At 46.0% G+C, this 18,170-nt stretch overlaps 1 long non-coding RNA gene across 3 annotated transcripts in view; it reads right to left on the bottom strand.

Annotated features, from left to right (window-relative positions):
* LOC120885260 (uncharacterized) overlaps positions 1-18,170 on the bottom strand; it is a 253,374-nt gene that overhangs the window by 94,258 nt on the left and 140,946 nt on the right. For all 3 annotated transcript variants that reach the window (XR_013437916.1, XR_013437915.1, XR_013437917.1), the window contains one exon: positions 14,650-14,739. This is a non-coding gene — a long non-coding RNA (uncharacterized LOC120885260). The remainder of the gene's footprint in view (positions 1-14,649; positions 14,740-18,170) is intronic.

Here is an 18,170-nt window from a genome sequence, read left to right as displayed (position 1 = left end):
CAGACCAAAAGCAATGGAGTCAGCCAACCATGGACTGATGCTTTGAGCCCAAATAAACTTTTCCTCCTCAAAGTTTTTCTGTCAAGTATTTTGGTCCTAGTGGTGAAAACCTAACTAACATACTTTATGTCAGAGGGCAAGTTTGAAAAACAAAACCTCCTCCCTCCTTACAGAGCACTTTGCTCTCTTACTCTGCTTGAGTTTCTTCAAAGCACTTTTCCCTACTTGACCTTATATTTGTGAATTTCTTTATTACCGTTTACACCTCCAGCTAGGTTATAAGCTAGAACAGGTACAGCATATGGAAAGAACTCCCTACACTTTTGTTTAATGCCCATTATTTGGATTTTCCTGTTTTGTTTATTTTCATTAAGCAATTTATATATAATTACCAAGCTAAGTACTTCATACTTCTTATTTTGAACCAGGGATTGAATTCAGGGACGCTCAACCATTGAGCCACATCCCCAGCCCTATTTTGGATTTTATTTAGAGACAGGGTCTCACTGAGTTGTTTAGCACCTTGCTTTTGCTAAGGCTGGCTTTGACTCCCAATCCTCCTGCCTCAGCCTCTGGAGCCACTGGGATTACAGGCGTGAGCCCCTGTTCCTAGCCACATTACTCTTTTGAAACCTTATTGATGTACTTTCCCCACATTTTATAGAAAGTGATTGCTCAAGGTGACTCAGCTAGTAAGGGACAGAGTTGGGAGGTGAACCCAGGTGGGATCCTTCACTGGAGGCTCTCAATCAAAATATTACTCTAGTCTTGCTGATCCTATTGTGGCTACCTCAACCATGGAAGTCCCTCAACAAGTAGTCATCAGACTGAATTAAATAATTGAGTGCAGAGGAGGGGGCATTCCCAAAAAGTTGTAACCTAGAATTTGGAAACCAGTTTAGAAGATGCCTCATTCTGTTGTGGAAGCTTAAAAGGACCAGCATGAAGGAAATGTGGTTTTTTAAAAATGCGGTTAGTAGATGTGCCCATTCTCCCCACCCCCAGAAACCTGCCCAGATAAGAACTCGTGTCTTAATATGAGGCATAAGTGACAAAAATCCCTTCCTGAAGGCTCCTGGGCTATGTGACTCAGAAGAAAGATGTTGATATCCTTTTAACTAATGGCAGAGAAGATCTGACCTTGGGAACTGTCCTATCTCTGTGGTGAGGAGGAGCTGTGGTTGAAAGGGGATACTAAGAGGGGAAGACCTCAGGAGCCCCAAGTCTGCTGGGGTGGAGGGTCTGGCCCACTGAAAGGTAAATGGCGATAAGGAAGCGCCCAAGGTCTCCATCCAGACAGCTTTGATAAATAGCCCAAGACTTGCCACCCCTTTGCCTTGACTTCCTGCTGGCTAAGACCAATCCTGCCTGGACACTGGAGTGGAGATTCCCAGAGTCATCTGCCCAGCTTTCTGCATCCCCCTAGCTGCAGCACCACTTTAGCTGTCAGGTGGATGGCTCAGGACTGGCCTGCTGGCAGCGATCCCCCCAAGGTGATCAGTGCTGTAAAAACTGGCAAAACCAAGAAAGCTAGAGAGTGGGACCCAGGCCGCCATGCAGCCACAGGATCTGCAGGTCAGCTCTGTAGTTCCTTCACCTACAAAATGGGGGGTACTGACAATCCCCAGGTCTCCCAGGTTATGGGGATCATAACAAATTCATGGACACAGAGTTCCTGTCAGCGTCAAATAGCATATCAGTCTTCACAGGGAAGCTGAGGCTCTTCCTCACTACTTCTCTTTACCCTTCATCTGAAGATTATTTTTTCTTCTATCCTTAACACAACTGGAGTTTTTCCAACATCCAAACGTTTCCCTACTCATAAGTTGTATCCATGAGCTTAAACTAAAACCTGCTGAGGCCCCCACGTGGGTATTCTGGTCACTTCTTTGAGATCATGGTGTGGCCTTGTGTGCTGCTGTGGTTTACTGACATCCTGGGAAACTTCAAAGGCATCAGCTCATGAATGCTTCCCACCAGACACAAAGGCCGGCCAGAGAGTGAATACTGCCCAGAGGAGACTGCCAGAGGCTTCACGGGCTCAGAGTCCCAGAGACAGTGAAAGGTGGAGCTTGTCTCCATCCCTGAACCCTTTCCCTCAGCTGCCCCGCCAAGGGGATCAGGAGCTACTCTGGCTCTGTTGATGCTTAGTCCTTTAGACACTAGAAAAGCCACCATGTAAGCTCATTACCACATTGTTTACAAGCAAGGGTTCAGGCCCTGGCTCTCCCCTACTTACCGTGGTACTTTGTACTGGTTACCCAACTTTAGCTTTCTCAGGTATAAAATAAAAACACTTTTAAAAAACGGTACAATGCTGAGTGATTTCGAGCAGTGTTTTTAAAATAACAGACTTACAGAACTGCCAGTTCTCCAGGCACATTCTCCAAGCTGGCAGCACCAGCTGGGGTCATCTTGGCTAAGCATTTCACCCCCAAACTCAAAGCAAAGAACATGGCCTTGTGGGGTTCTTCCAGAGTTGATTGGGCTCAAGGTGTGCCCACCCTCTGAACCTTGCACCCACTCTCCTATCCATACCGCTTCTCAGAATGACCACAGCAGACCTCAGAATGCCGGCTGCCTTCTGTGCCCTCAGCCTCTGACTATTCTGACTAGATGTGCCTCAACCCAGGGAAACAGGACACAGGAAAACACTGGCAAGCTCCCAAGGCAGGGGTATCAAGGTGCTGGAACCACGCCCTCTCCTCACCCATGCTGAAATGCAGCTGCCAGTGCTTAGCGGCTCCCTTCCCCAAAGCCAAAAACAGCTCTGCAGAGACGGAGCCTCAACCACAAGCCGGTTGGGCTCTTAGTGGCCCCCAGCTTCTCTCTTAAAAAAAAAAAAAATGTGGGGGGGGGGGGTAGATCAACACAATACCTTTATTTTATTTATTTATTTTTATGTGGCACTGTGGATGGAACCCAGGGCCTCACATGGGCAAGGCAAGCACTCAACCACTGAGCTACAGCCTCAGCTCCCCACCCCCAGTTTCTTTGACATCTCCACCTTGCTCTGTTGAAGCGTTCAGGACAGGCTGCTCTACTTCCTTAGAAACATTTTAAAACAAAAGTCATTTGATTGATCTGGCAGACAGTCTCTCAGACTCTCCCTTCTGGCCATTTCCACCTACCATGGTTTCTTGCTATGACACAGACAGGCCCCTCCAGAGAGGACTCACACACAGGTCCACAGGTGGCTGCTACAAAGACAGGTAGTTTCAATGACAATGTCTCAGGAAATGATGATGCTTCATCTCTCAAGACAAATATCTGAGAATCACCCTGGATTCCTGCTTTGTCTTCAGCCCATATACTGTCTGCATTTTGTGTCAGGCTGATTCTACCACCAAAACACATCTCCAATCTGTCCACCTCTGCGTCACCAACACTCACCCAGGCTCTTGTGCAGTCTCCTAAGGGACTTGGCCCTCTGGACCTCTGTAGCACACCATTAGCTATTCCCTGCATTCACTCTTCTCCTCTTGGTGAATTGAGAATCCGGAGATCAATCCAGAGACTACATTTCCCAGACTCCTCTGCAGCTAGTTTGACCATGTGACTATATACTTGCCCATAAAATATGAATGGAAATAATGTGTAGTTTTGTATCATTTGCTTAAAAGAATTACTTCTCAGGATTTCCTCTCTTACTTTCCTTTTGGAGGGCTAGAGTACAGTCAGGGAGTTGTGGCTGCTGTGACCACACAGACAAGATGGAAGGAACTGCAGCTCCAGAATGATGAGGTGCACACTAGGTGGGGTGTCTCTGGCTGCTGTGATGAGAAGGGAATGGGGGCCAGCAAGGCTAGAAGCAGAGAGACTATTATGTCAGGACTATCACAGAAACCCAAGCAAGAGACAATGGCTTTAGTCAAGGTGGTAGTCATGGGAAATGGTGAGGTGTAGTCAAATTCTGGATTTATTTTGAAAATATGGTTAAATTTCTGGATGAACTTTTTTTTTTTTTTTTTTTTTTGGTACTGGGGATTTAACCCAGAGGTGCTTTACCACATCCCCAGCCCTTTTTCATTTTTTATTTAGAGACAGGATCTCACTAAGTTGCTTAGGGCCTTTCAAAGTGACTGAAGCTAGCTTTGAATTTGGCGATCTTCCTGCCTCAGCCTCTGGAGTTGTGCACCACCACACCCGGCCAAGATTGCTGTATAAATTTTACACTTGGGGAAAGAGAGGAAGAAGGATGCCAAGGATGACTCCAGGGTTTTTGGCCTGAACACCTGGAAGGATGGAATAACCATGAACTGAGATGGAAGGAAACTCAGGGTGAAGCTAACCTTTGGAGAAAGAACAGGAATTAAATTTTGGACACAAAGAGTAGAGTAAAGGTCACCAGAACCTGGGCTTGAGGTCAAAACTGTCTGGATTTGAATCCTGACTCTGATGCTTAGCGGCGCAACCTTGCTCACATTACTTAAATCATTTAAGCCTTAGCCATCTCACCACAGAATTAAGACCAGCCATGCCCTATCCCATAGAGCTGATGTTGGAGGAAATGCATGCTTTCCAGCCTTTCTTTTGTGTTCTCTGAATCTTCAAAAAGGCTCAGAGCATTTGAGATGAGGAACAGATCTTCCCTCATCTCCATGTCTGCTTATCCCATATCGCGTATCACTAAGCCCCGAGATTTTGAAAGTAGAGATGTGATTGTCTGCCTGGTTTGGAGACAGCTGTGAGGAAGCTTTCAAAGCAGCTGGTAGAGGCATAGAACCAGAACATTTTCTTCACCTCAGAGTCCTGGCAAAACAATGCCTGCAGTTAGAAAGGGAAAGGTTTTAATTACCAAGCCACCTGTCCAGCCATCTGAAGCCAACCCCAGCCTTTTGGCTGGCTCCCTGTGGGCAATGGGAAATTTAGGGAGACCAAGCTCAGAGTCCCTAATGTCTTTCATATTTCACAACACTGTATAATCAAGGAGAAAATTAATAGATCTCAAAAACAGACCCCTATGATGGCTCCCCTTCCCCATTTGTTATTAAGAATGGAGACGGACACTGAGGATTTGGGCCACAGAGAGCTGAATCCATCATTTCTTTTCATATGTTCAGGATAAGGCAGCCCTGAAACCAAATGACCTTATGTGCTCCAAAGCTAACCTCAGTCCCCTAATTTCACTTCTAAACCTAGATAAGTGGTTTCTAGGTTATAAATTGTCCACTGATTCTTTTTAGACTGACAAATATATGAAAGTTGAGTTGGTTGTATTCAAACCTATAAAAGAAGGATAAAAAATTTAATAGAATTCCTAACTCTCAACATCAGAAAAAAAGAAGAAAATGAAAGAGAGAAGGAGATGCCTCGTCAAAATAAATATAAAATATAAAAAAAGAAAGAAAAAGTAATGAGCTGCTTTTAAGGATATAATTTATTTAAGCTATACGTTAACATACTTCCCAACTTCAGTTTGTTTTTTCTAAAGGAATAGACATAAGGCAGAGAAGAAAGTAAGCCTGAGTATAAAGATGCCAGGACCAATTAAATCGGCAGAGAGCAGTTCATTATTCTTTAAAAGTGTCTCTCCTTCCCCGGCCCATGGCTGGATTGCATTGTCTACCTTCCTTGCATAAGCAGTGACCTTGCTACTAGAGTTCTGAGTGTCGCTTCCAGACCTGACCCAGGAAAACCTCTCAGGCACGTGCTCGCTCTTCTTTCTGCATGGCTTTGGAAGCAGCAAAAAGGAAGGAACCTGGAAGCTTGAATCACTGCTTAGAGGAGAACCACCTGCCCATTAGAAACATCCAGTTAGAATTCAAACTGCATATTTCAAGCCAATGAAATTCTGATGTTTCTCTGTTTACAGCAGCTAATGTTACATCAGTTAGCTCAAATCTTAACTTATGCCCTCCACACAGCCTGGCTTTGACTTTGCAAACACCAAGTATTTACTCCACCTCGTCAAAACAAAGTGGATGAACAGATTGGTCACAACCAACATATCACCCCTGTGTTGGTCCTTTCAGTCTCGACCTCATGACTTATTTAATCAAAAAGCCATCTCTCCACAGAAGCACATCATTCCATAAAACAGCATGCACCAAGAACACGTGTCATCTTTTTGAAAGTTCCAAAGTACACTTAACAAGATAAGAGTTTCTAAGAAATAACAGGCAGAAGTTAAATAATCTGTTGGCTTGGCATAATAGCACAGAGCATACCCCCAGCTCATTGGCCGTGAGCTGCAGGACAGGGACATGGTTCTTTGTGTGACTGGGAACACTGTGCATGCTGTTCCTGTATCACTGTGCACCTCCCGACTCTTGCCCAGTTGCTGCTCTTCCTTTAGATCTCAGAACAGCATCCTCCCAGGTCTCTTTGTGCTGCAGATCTTTCCTTCTTTGTCATTTTACACTTATGTGACTTTCTTCATAGCACTAAACATCCTATTTATTCAAGTATGTTAATAATGTGTCTCCCCACAACCCCACTGGGGACCCTGAATGTCTCATCCACAGGTCTCCCAACTGTGCAAGGCCACAGAATGTCCCCAGCAAACAGGCTGAATGAATAATTGTGTCTGAGGTCATAATTCTTATTTATTTAGTTAATTTTATTCAGTCAGCCCAACCACTAGGCTGTCTTTTTTTAATAACACATATTGAAAGATATATTAATATCAATGAAATGAAAAACCTTTCAAGACACTAATAATACAGAATCAAAACAGTAATCCATCCTTTATTCTTCCTGCTGACAAAATGTGTACTTAGTCCCTTTTCTATGCAAGGCATTATATTTGTTTCCCTGAAATGAAATAGAGTTGAGGATGAATGAAATAGAGTTCTCTGTCCTCAAGTAGTTTCTAAGTCATGTGGCAGGAGAGTATTTCTAAACAATAACGGTGAATCTTTGTCCAGGTTTCCTAGCATGCTTGGCCCTCGCTCTCCCCACTGGGCAAGGCTACTCTGTTTCTTGCCCCAGGGAAGAGAAGACAAAACAGGGAGGAAAATTTCTTCTGAGCTTCAAAGTTTACACCCTGTGGGGAATGGAATGGACTCCGGTAATTAACACTTTGGGGGAAAATACATGATAATCTAAGAGCAAGGCTTCCGGACTCCACCTGAGACAAAAGTCCCCCCTCCCAATCCCCCAAACAGGATGGACTCCAGGGGAGGAGGAAGCAGCAAAGGTTTGAGGTCTGAAAGCAGGGGTGATGGAAGCCCCAGGGAATGTCAAGACCTCAGAGAGGTGGGGCTACATGAAGGCAGCCCCCCCCAACCCCCCAGCCTGGCCCAGGGCAGGAAGAGGACTTGGGGTCTAAGGGAGACAGCAGTGCAGTAAGGAGAGGACCTAAGGAGGCCTTGCCGAGGGCAGCAAGGGCAGGGCAGCAGCCACCCACATGCCAGTGACCGAGGACCAGACAGCGATGGACATTCTAACAGAGGCCCTCTGACGGCCGCCAGCTGAGTGCTAGACACACCAACCTACAGATGCCTTGACCCCAATCCTCCAGATCTCGGATGCTCCCCGGGGAGGGGATGGAGTGGGAAACGTGCCGGCACACAGATGTCTCCTACTTAATGATAGTTCCACTTATGAGGTTTCAACTGCACAATGGTGCAAAAGAGATGTACGTACATTCGGTAGGTGCCACACTTAGAATGCTGGTCTTTTTCCTGGGCTAGCCACATGCGGCAGGATCTTCTCATGGTGCTACACCACAGCAGCCAGCCACAGCTCCTGATCAGACACAGGGTCACTGGGAGAAGCCACCAAAAACCCTCAGTACGCCGTGTTGCTAAACTGTTTGGGAGAGAAAGTATACTATAGGCATTTTAGACTTCTGAATTGATTTGTTATGGGTTTATCAGGACATAACCTCATTGTAAGTTGAAGAGCATCTCTATTCTCAAGCAGCTGAGGAGCTCAGAATGGAAACTAAGAGAGTTGGGGCGCTGCTCAGTGGTGGCACACTTGGGCAAGGCCCTGAGTGCAATCCCCAGAACTACAAAACAAAACCAAACCAAAGAATAGAAACTGAGTTAAAAATTAAATTGAGCCAGGTTTATAGTCTAAGCTTCTTGGGAGGCAAAGGCAGGAGGATCACTTGAGCCTAGAGTTCAAGGTTTAGCAAGTCTATAATGACAAGTTCCAGGTCAGCCTGGGCAATTCAGCAGGACCCTGTCTCAAAGACTTGGTGGGGTAAGGGGGGTAAAGGGGTGAAGCTAGGGAGACGGCTCAGTGGTAGACAATTTGCCTGGCACACACAGGCCCTGGGTTCCACCCCCAGCACTGCACACTCACGCATGTGCACACACACGCACACAAGAAGCAGTGGTGATTAACACTAGTGTGTTCTGAGCCTGGGAGCCCAGAGCTGTCTACTTCTCACAATTCCTTGGAAGTTGTATTGTCCCCACTGACCCAATGAGAACACTGTGGTTCAGAGAGGTTGCCCATTGTCACACAGCTTGGGCACATGTAAGTAAGTACTAGAGCCAGGACGTGACCCAGGTCTGTCTTTGTGGCTCCCAAGTAGCTCCCTAGGCCTTTCTCTGTTACCCTCTCAGCAGTGTAAGAGAGGTTCTCCTTTCTTCAATGCTGCGGCGGCGGCCATCTTCCTGTGCAGTTTGTTGTAATCTCTGTGCATCTCTGACAGTCAGAACTGTGTGAATTCAAACTCGCTGAACTCTGTTTTATACGTCAGGCATTGCCATTCCCATTTTCAAGGTCACAATCTGAGGCTCACCTGGGTGACACAGTCAAGATTCAAAACCTTGGCTTCCCTGATTCAGGGTCTTTCCAACAAGTCCTCCCGCCTCTGGTTCTCACTGTGTGGAACTGTTGTTAATACTCAGACTTTCCTCCCCTGGCCACAGGGACTTCCCCCCATTTGCCAAACACACGCCCCCCCACCTTGCTCTCAGCCCTGGTAGACATATGACACCGTTTAAACCAATTCAGAGTTTAACCTATAATCTTTGTGTCAGTTGGTGGCTAATAGCTGCCTTGTGACTTTAAGAGGTACACCAGATCTTCGGCAGGTGCAGACAAGCCACAAAGAAACCTACTCTGTGTTGGCCGGCTGGAACCGTCCCTAGATTATAAACTGCACAGCACACGGCAAATCATCCAGCAAGGTTCTTTAGTTTAATCAGGAACGATACAAGATGATACTAGGGATTTTCTAAATCAAACTTTGTTTCAAATGTTACAACAAGGAAATGACTATAAATAACTCCCCCAGAGGGCTAATCAATTATTCTTCTAAACTAAGATCTATTCATATGGCATTACAACCAAAGCCTGAAATACTGTAATTTTGCAAGGAGAGCGTTCTGGAAGCAAGGATTTAAGTGTCAGACAAATAAGATTTACTCCAGATTCTAGCCTACATCCCCTTTAATTTATGTTAAACATGGTATTTTAAACCATCACTACTTTTCTCTTCCGTCTCCAAGCCAGGCTCTCCGACTTCCCTTTCTTGTCGATTCCCACAGCTCTCCCCGCCTCCCTTTCCCCATTTCCAGCCTGTGTTACACAGATGCTTCCATCTCCATCCCCCCTTCCCTGTGGAGAGCGCCATGGCACTAGCTGGGAATTCTTCCCATCCCCTCCCCTTGAGACTCCATTCCCTTCACCAAGTCTGTCCACTTAAAGGTGCGCCCTGGGCCCATGAACAGAGACTGAAAGAATGAGAGGGTAGGGTACCAGCACAGAGAAGGATTGGCCAAGACACAGAAAACTCAGGCCACAGTTTGGCAACCCCTCCCCATAAGCTCCCTAGGAGAAGGGGACGCACAGAGAACAAAGCAGGCAAAACCACACTTTTTGACTGGGTTTGGCCGCGAGCTCCAGCACCACTACTGGGCTAGGGAAGCAGGAGGGCCCAAAAGTCCTTCCTTGAAGGCCCACTCTCAGGCCCCAGTTGGAGCCTCCATCAAGAGCCAAGCACAGGTAGAGAGCTGTGGTGCCCTACTTGGGAGGCTGAGGCAGGAGGATCACAAGTTTGAGGCCAGCCTGGACAACTTAGCAAGACCCTGTTCCAAAATAAAAAAGGACTGGGGATATAGTCAGTTTTAGAGTACCCTGGGTTCAATCTCCAGTACTGCAAAAAAATAAAAATTGAAAAAAACAAAAAGCCAGGCACAGAGGTCAATGTCTGTGATCCCAGCAACTCAGACGGCTGAGGCAGGAAGTTCAAGACCAGTCTCAGCAATTTAGCAAGACCCTGTCCCAAAATTAAAAAATAAAAAAAGATGGGGGGGGAGTTGTCTTTGGGATGTGGCTCAGTGGTTAATTGCCCCCAGGGTTCAATCACCTATACCCAAAAAAGGGCCACCAGTGCAATGCAAATAAGCAAGAAAAAGGGGACAGAACGAAATAAATGCAGGCCCCTCCCAGACCCTTTCCAGAGGACAGAAATTGGTGCACTCAAGGGAATGAAAGGAAGAGAATGAAGGAATGGACAGGAAGAAGGGCCATCAGTCAGGCCTCTCTAAGGAGGTCCAGGCCTGAGTCCAGTGACTTCTCAGCCTCCGGGAGGAGGCGCAGACGGAGCAAGAGCAGGTCTTCTCTTACCCCTCCAGATTGGGGAGACAAGAGGAGAAAGGGAAGGTCCCCAAGGCAACTGTGCTGTGAACCTTAGTGCTTATGAAGAGAGAGTGTGAAGCCCCCACCAAGGCCACGCAGACCTTATAGGAGCCCACTCCCCACCGCCCTCCCCACACAGGTACATACTGTCACGGCCACCTCCAGGCACGGCCACCCCTCTCCTCACTTCTACACCCAGAAGGGGCCGACCCAGTAGGCATCGGAGCCTTCCAGCAGCCTGTGTGTCTAAACCTTCAGTTTTTTCTTGTTTATTCTTTTCGACTTTATTGAGTCTAATTGACGAATACAGTTATATGTATTTAAAGAGTACAATGTAATGGTTTGATGTAAAAATGCACACACACACACACACACACACACACACACATACCATATTGAAAAGATGACCACACTCAAGTTAAACACACCCATCACCTCACACAGTTACTTTTTGTGTTTTGGTTTTTTGCTGTTGCTGTTATTTTGGTAAGAATGCTTAAATTCTACCCTCTTAGCAAATTGCACACAATTCTTAAACTCTATCCTCTTAGCAAATTGCACACTGTACATCAGATCTTCAAAATTCATTCATACCCTAACTGAAAGTCCTTTAGCCAAGGTCTTTCCATTTCCCAGCCCAGCCCCAAGCCATGGCCACTACCACATTCCACTTCTGCTCTGCTTCTGAGTTTGGAATTTTTTTTGTTTGTTTGTTTGTATTTTGCAGTCCTGGGATTGAACACACGGCCTCACACATGCTAAAGCAAGTACTCTGCTAATGAGCCACATCCCCGGCCTTTTTATTTTTTAATGCTAAGATAGGGTCTCTCTAAGTTGCTGTGGCTGGTCTCGAACTTGTGATCCTCCTGCCTCAGCCTCCTGGGGTGCTGGGATTATAGGCGTGCACCACCACACCTGGGGCTAAGCTCTGAGTTTTGATTCCAGCTTTTCCTAAAGGGCTGAGTAACAAAAAGAACCTGGAATGGGCTCAGCCACGTTCCTTCTTCCACCTTCTTTCTTCCGCAAGATGTTGGTCAAACAAAAGCAAGTCACTTGGAGATGCCTGGCAGGAGGCGCTGAGCTCTAACTCTGCCATGGCTCCTTGAGAGCAATGACATCCTGCCTCTGGGCTTCTCGGTCCCTTTGCTTCTCCACAGTTGCTGGCCTTTGATTACCAAGCTGAATTCAAAGTCCTTCCTCATGTCAAGACAGTCTCTCTCTCTCTCTCTCTCTCTCTCTCTCTCTCTCTCTCCACACACACACACACACACACACACACACACACACACACGCACACGGCAAGGCTGAAGGAGAGACACCAGAGGTGCTGGTCACTGCAAAGAGCACGGACTGCAGAGGGGCAGATGTCCCTGGATGTTGTTTTCATGGAAGGACAAACCCCAGAGTTCCTGACAAGCCACGCAAACCAAATGTCCAGCTCACCTCCTTCCCCCTCCGCCCCCACCGCATTATATGACTGTCTTTGAAGGGAAACACATGGATTTTTCCAGAGCCTTCTTCTAGTTCACTTCCTTAAGCTCCTACCTCCGAGGAATACTTGTTACAGTGTTTGAAGAAATGCTACAAGCAGAATTTTTAAAAATAGTAACAGAACAGAAATTTATACCTTAAACAAATCATTCCAACAGATGGGACTTAAAGCATTTATTATCCCTCTCAGGTCTGGGACTTTTCAAACACTGAGTTTGCAGCCGGCCAGACTGGGAGCTGTTTGATAGTACCTCTCTGACCAATTACATACTAATTAAAAGACCTCGGTGTGCTCTGGAGGTAGCAGCTTTGCATATGGACTTTAATTACTGGGCCCTCATTTTGCCAAGAAAACACAAAGGGCTTTTTCTGGCTGGTTGCTGAGACTCAGAATGAACATATGGCCTGTGTGGGAGGAGGGGTTAGGAGCCTAATCCTAAACAGGAAGGGGAGCACTTCCCCCATAATCTCCTGGAAGTAACTGTGCACCGGGGGCGCTCCAAAATCCCTGAGTCACGGCCGGAACAATGGGCACTCTGAGCGGATAGAGAGAGGCCACCCTGGACATGTCAATCTGGGCCATCTCTGGATTAGAGTTCTTTCTTGACCCTCTGGCCTTTTCTTGTTTGGATCAGATCCTCCTGTCTCTTCCTATGTGTCACAAAGCCTATAAAAGTCTAGTGTTAATTTTTAGCTACCCAGAATCCATCCCTCAGTAGATCTCCTGGTTACATCATCCCAGACCCCAGTGGACAACATTGAGGTAAGGCTATACCTCAATCTAGCCAAAGTGTTTGTTTCAAAGATGGGCATTTGATCCAGCCTACAAAGAACACACTTGCTTTGTGGAGTCTTGGAGATCTTGACCCAGAAGCAAAGAATTCTAGAGCTGGAAGAGACCTCAGGGACAAAGATTCCTGTTCAAACATCTTTGTCGACTTTTTCTAAACAGGTATGTATATGAAGAGGTCCATGGAGGAAGGATGTCACACAGCAATGAGACAAACTCTTGATGTCCCAATGCCCTGTATGTGTGTGGTTCAATAACGTCTTTTTGACTGGACATTATAGATCCAGGAGTCAAGAACCAATATCCCTCTCAAACATGTAGCCAATATTTTCTGTACAGCAAATATCTCTGCCAACCAATTTTTGCATGGCTGATCTTCACCTTCTGTAATAATCTCTCTCCTAACTTCTTTCTTTGATTGACACTAACATCTTACTTCTTCCTAGTCCCCATTTGTCCTTTTAGCTGCTAAAAAACAAAACAAAACCTTTCTTTCTTTCACTGGGAATTGAACCCAAGGCTTTCCACATGCTAGGCAAGCACTCTACCACTGAGCTACATCCCCAACCCCATTTTTAAATTTTATTCTGAGACAGGGTCTCATCAAGTTATTGAGGCTTGAATTTGCAATCCTCCTGCCTCAACCTCCCAAGAAGCAGCTGGAATTGCAGGCATGTGCCACCATGCCTTGCTCAAGATCTTTTCTTCACTTAATTTGATCCCACATCGCCGAGAGACCCTTACCCTCTGCCTTGCTCACTCGCCAGGCTTTAACTTTTATCTCAAGCCTCAAGTTCCCTGCACTTCCTCACCCAGCCTTTCCCTATTTTCACAAGTAGCTCGGATGCATTAAAAGCAGTTGCAGTTTTTTACATTCTGCCTCCAGCAGACATGCAAAACATCTAAGTCAATTTCTCACAACTGAGTTACGAATATCTTTACGATGATCGGGGAATAAAGTTCTTCCTAGGGTCAGATCTCCCAGCCACCTGATTTTATTTTTATTTTTATTAATTTTTTAGGAAACAAGGACTCACTATGTTGCCCAAGCTTGTCTCCCACTTCTGGGCTCAAGTGATCCTTCTGCCTCAACTTCCCCAGTAGCTGGGATTGCAGGCATCTACCACTATGCTGGGTTTACCTGAAAAAATTATTATTATTTTTATTATTATTTTGGTACCAGGGCTTGAACTCAGAGGCTGTTAACCACAGAGCCACATCCCCAGCCCTTTCAAAATATTTTGTTTAGAGACAGGGTCTTGCTAAATTACTTAGGGCCTTACTAAGTTGCTGAAGCCAGCTTTGAACTTGTGATCCTCCTGCCTCAGCCTCCCCAGCCTCTGAGATTACGGGCGTGCACCACCCCTGTGACCAGCTCTGAAATATTTTTAAATGGGTCAGGATGGTAGTAGAAAATAACCCTAATCATCTATTTCTTGCAGACTCCTTATCTGACAGGATCAGTTATTTTAACTTGTGGTGACTAAATTCCCCTTATTTCTATGACAGATTAATGCCATTTGCCAGTGTATGAAGTTAGCCAAGTTCTGGTAACACAGATGGAAATCTTCATGTAAACGTGAAGCAAGGCTATTACTCTCTGGAACCCAGTATGCAGTTGGCAGCCCTCAAGAATTACAATTATTATTTTTATGTCCCTTTTAGATTGTCATAGGAATTTACAGGTTTTTCAGAGAAAAAGCTGTGGGAGTTTGGATGAGACACAAACTCCTTCAGTCTCTAGCCCAAGTGCAACCTTTTATTAGACCTTTGGACTAGGGAGGTGGAAAGTTAATTCAGGATATAAAATAAACACATGATACCTTAAATTTACGCGGTCTCCTTTTGCAAAACGCTGCCACTGCTCGCATGCATCATCTGATCACCAGGGGCTTCTATTACTAGAAGTTGTTCTAGGGAGAGAAACACAAATAAAGAAAAATTGAAAGATGTTTTCTATGGGTGAAAATCCTAAGCTTCCTTTCTTAGTTCCATGATGAATATTCCAGTTAGACAATGTCCCTAGAAATCTTCCTTCTTAATATCCAGCTTCAAAACTGCAATTCATTGTAGAACTGCCCATCCACATTACCCAACCTTCTTTATTGGGGAACCAACCTGTGCACCTTCCCACATGCCCTCCATGCAGCCTTCTTCCTTGCTCTCTGGCCAGCATCCCATCTGCCCTGGTTGACCCTCTGCTTCCAGGGGTCTGAGATCTGGCTGCTGCTTCTCTTTATTTGGGTGGGTGGGGAGCTACCAGGAATTGAACCCAAAGACACTTAACCACCAAGCCACATCCTCAGCCCTTTTTACTTGCTTATTTATTTATATATCTAATAACTTTTAAAAATACCTTTATTTTTATGTGGTGCTGAGGGGATCGCACCCAATGCCTCACACATGCGAGGCAAGCTCTCTACCACTGAGCCCACAACCCTAGCCCTTTTTTATATTTTATTTTGAGCCACAGTCTCACTGAGTTGCTTAGGGCCTCTCTTAGTTGCTGAGGCTGGCTTTGAACTTGTGATCCTCCTGCCCCAGTCTCCAGAGCAGCTGGGATTACAGGCATGCGCCACTCCACCCAACTGAGATCTAGGCTTCTTAAGACACATCACTGAGAGGACAGGTGGCCCAACCCTGCAAGGTGAGAGAATTAATTCCCAGGGGTGAATTTTACCAATGGGAAGTCGAGATCAGGGCATGGTGGGCTAGAAACCCAAATAGTTCCCTCCAATCATGCTGAGATACGATTCCCCCTGCAGAGAGCAGCCACACACACTGACACCTGCCCCATCCTTCATGATGTATTTTGCAATGGCGGCCAGCATGAAAACCCCAAGTATCCTCCTGCATCTTCCTATGCCTTGCTCACCCCATCCTGGAGTTTCACTGTCCAGATATATTAACACCTGAGCCCTTGCCAGGCTCTGCTTTCTGTAGGACCAAAGCTAAGAATGTTTATTTTCTCTAGATCAGCTTATGGTGTGATTTATGGATCACCTTCAGAAGAGGCCCCTGGGATACCTGCTAGCAAGGTAGATTCCTAGCCCTATGCCCTGGAAGGCATAGATTCAGCAGGAATGGGGTTGGGGCCTAGGTATCTGCAATATTCACAATCTCTGCAGTTGACTTTGAAACACTCCAAAATGTGAGAACCCCTAGTCCAAATTCCTTCAGTATGCCCCAGCTCCTCAGAAAAGGCTCCTGGTCACCCAGGCTAGAACCAAGGGGTTCCTCCCCTGTATTCCTCAATCTTGTCATTGCCTGTGCATATGTCCCCTCTTAGCAATCCTACTGCCTTCTCCTCAGCTCATCCCTTTTCACCTGAGATATCACTGAAGCTTCCCGAATGATCTCCCTATTTACATGCTTCTGAAATGGAACTAAGCTCTGGGATTGGTATGTACGGAGCACCTAGAACAGGGCAGTATGAGAAGTAGCATTTAAATTTGTCAGAGATAAAGTTCCAGAGGCTTTCAAAGGGACAGAACTAGGCCTGTGCTGGATTTGTGACCCTGCCCACATGCAGCGTTTAGTTCTTTACATCACTGCTGCACCTAGTGATGTAAAGTCAACCCTGACAGTGTGTCTAGTGACTTCCATGGGAGCATGGGTGCGCCCATCCATTTCCATGCCACCCCATATCTAACGGGGCACACTGCACACAGTGGCTGCTTTACCCAGGTGGGAGATAGTCGGGGTAACAGGGATATAAAATTCTCTCCTTTTCTTTCTTTTCTCCCTTTCAGCCACCCCATATCCATGTTGCTCAACCCAGCCTCCTAGCTTGAAAATACTTCTGCCGCTGCTTTGAGGACTCTTCATGCCCTCTCCTGAGTGACTCTGGCCCAAATCCATTGGCCTGTCCCTGCGTCCTAGTCATTTCTTTCTCCACGTGTCTCTTCTTTCAGACTTGAGAAAATAAACCAAGTGTCCTTCCTTATCATAAGGGCACAAATTGTTTTGCTGAGCCGTGATAATGAGAGCTAACATTTATTAAGCATTTACCATGACTAAGCCAGCCCTTTCCAGGTGTTTCTCCACTTAGTTCTTTCAACAGCCCTACATGGTGGATGGAGTTAGTCATGGCTCAGTATCAAGGAGAATTGGTTCTGGACACCTGTGGGTCTCCTCAGATGTTCAAGTCCTTTATATAAAGTAGCACAGTATTTGCATAACATTTATATACATCCTCTTGTATATTTCAAGTCACCTCTAGATTACTTGTAATACCTAATCTGATGTAATGTGCTGTTAAATTGTTACACTATATTGTTTAAGGAATAAGGACATAAAAAAGTCTGTGCGTGTTCAGTACAGATGCTTATTGATTTATCTAATTTTTTTACAGTGCTGGAGATTGAACCCAAGGCCCTAGGCATGCTAGGCAAGCACTCTACCACTGAACCACATCCCCAGCTCCAAATGCTATTTTTTTTGAAGTACTTTTCATTCATGGTTGGTTGAATCTGTGATTGTGGAACCCATGGATATGGTTGACTGTACTATATTTATCCACCTTTGCAGATGAGAAAACTGAGGTTTGGAAAGATTATAAATTGCCTGTAGAAAGTGCTGCAGTTTGTCTGATTACAAGGATCGTAACCAGAATGGTTCCCCCACTGCCCAACGGTGCACAATAATTGTCCTTCCTGCCACTTCTTGATATGAACTTCTCACACTAACAACTGCTCCTAAGTTCACATTCAGGGTGACTCGAGGTCAACCCACAAGGAGAGCAGGCAGCCAGCCTCACCTCCTCAGCCTTCGGCCTCCTCTCACTCAATCCTCTGCTCCTTGAAGACCGAACTCTTCAGTGCCCTTTGCCACACAGTTCCATGGTATCGCGCCAGCCGCTCCTTGCTGGGTAATACATGCTGTCGTCGTGTATGACCGGCTTACGAGCATTCTCACCACATCAAGCCAGGACCTCATTTCCCCCAATATTTCCTCCACAAACGTCATCTGCACCCTCTACCCTAAAGCCCTGCTTCCCAGTCTTTCATCCCGGCGTTTGAACCAATGCAGAAACTCTCTCAGCATCTCTGGAGACTCACTGTCCCCACAACAGAATCTCTGTGTGGGCCTTTGACAGTTCCTCCTATGAAAGCCCTCAAATCCCCCAGTGAACTGTTGTTTCTTCCAAGTAACTCTGTGTGGACTCTATTTCCTTCGTTCTTTGTCCTTCTGAGCCGTTAAAACCAACCAAGATTTGAGCCAAGGGATGAGCTTCATTAATTGGCTTCAGCAATCCACTTGTTCTATCAGGTCGCAGGTTGAGCCACCACCCCCACCATGTAAACCAGCTGGAGGCCTCCTATGATGGTACCGTCTCCCCTTC

This window comes from Ictidomys tridecemlineatus, chromosome 1 (genome assembly GCF_052094955.1).
Source record: "Ictidomys tridecemlineatus isolate mIctTri1 chromosome 1, mIctTri1.hap1, whole genome shotgun sequence".
NCBI lineage: Eukaryota > Metazoa > Chordata > Mammalia > Rodentia > Sciuridae > Ictidomys > Ictidomys tridecemlineatus.
The sequence above is the reverse complement of the archived record's forward strand: the minus strand, read 5'-3'. Positions and strand labels throughout refer to the sequence as shown.